A 568-nucleotide genomic window follows, 5' to 3' on the forward strand; every position below is an offset into this window, starting at 1 on the left:
TGCTTCAGAGAACCCAAGATGTTGCAGTTGCCCGAGCTGTGGGAGACCTGCTGAGGAGAGCTGCTGCCATGGAGTGGAACCAGCCCAAGAGAGAAAGAAGTGTTGCAGTCAACAAAGCTGAAAGGAGTTGGAGATCTGAAGATCATTGTGACATCAGACATGGAGCTGCGGAGTGGGGAGTTTGCCCAGTTGGTCCTGGGTGTTTCCTCACTCTGCTCTTTTCCCTGTGTCTTGGAATGATAATTTATACCCTGTGCTACTAGATGTTGGAAGTATGTGACCTGGTTTTTTTTTTTATTTTGAGTTTATAGGGGATTACAGTTAAGAGATTACATGAATCTCTGAAGAGACTCTCAACTTTAGACTTTTAAACATTGTAGAGACTGTGATAGACTATGGGGATGTTTGAAGTCAGACTGAATGCATTTTTGCATTATGCTATGGCTACAGGCCTTTGGGGGCCAGGGAGTGGAATGTGGCGGCTTGAAAGAAAATGATCACTGAAGGGAACGACACTATTAGGAGGTGTGGCTTGGTTGGAGTGGGTGTGGCCTTGTTGGAGGAAGTG

This window comes from Microtus ochrogaster, chromosome 19, assembly GCF_000317375.1.
Source record: "Microtus ochrogaster isolate Prairie Vole_2 chromosome 19, MicOch1.0, whole genome shotgun sequence".
In the NCBI taxonomy this organism is placed as follows: domain Eukaryota; kingdom Metazoa; phylum Chordata; class Mammalia; order Rodentia; family Cricetidae; genus Microtus; species Microtus ochrogaster.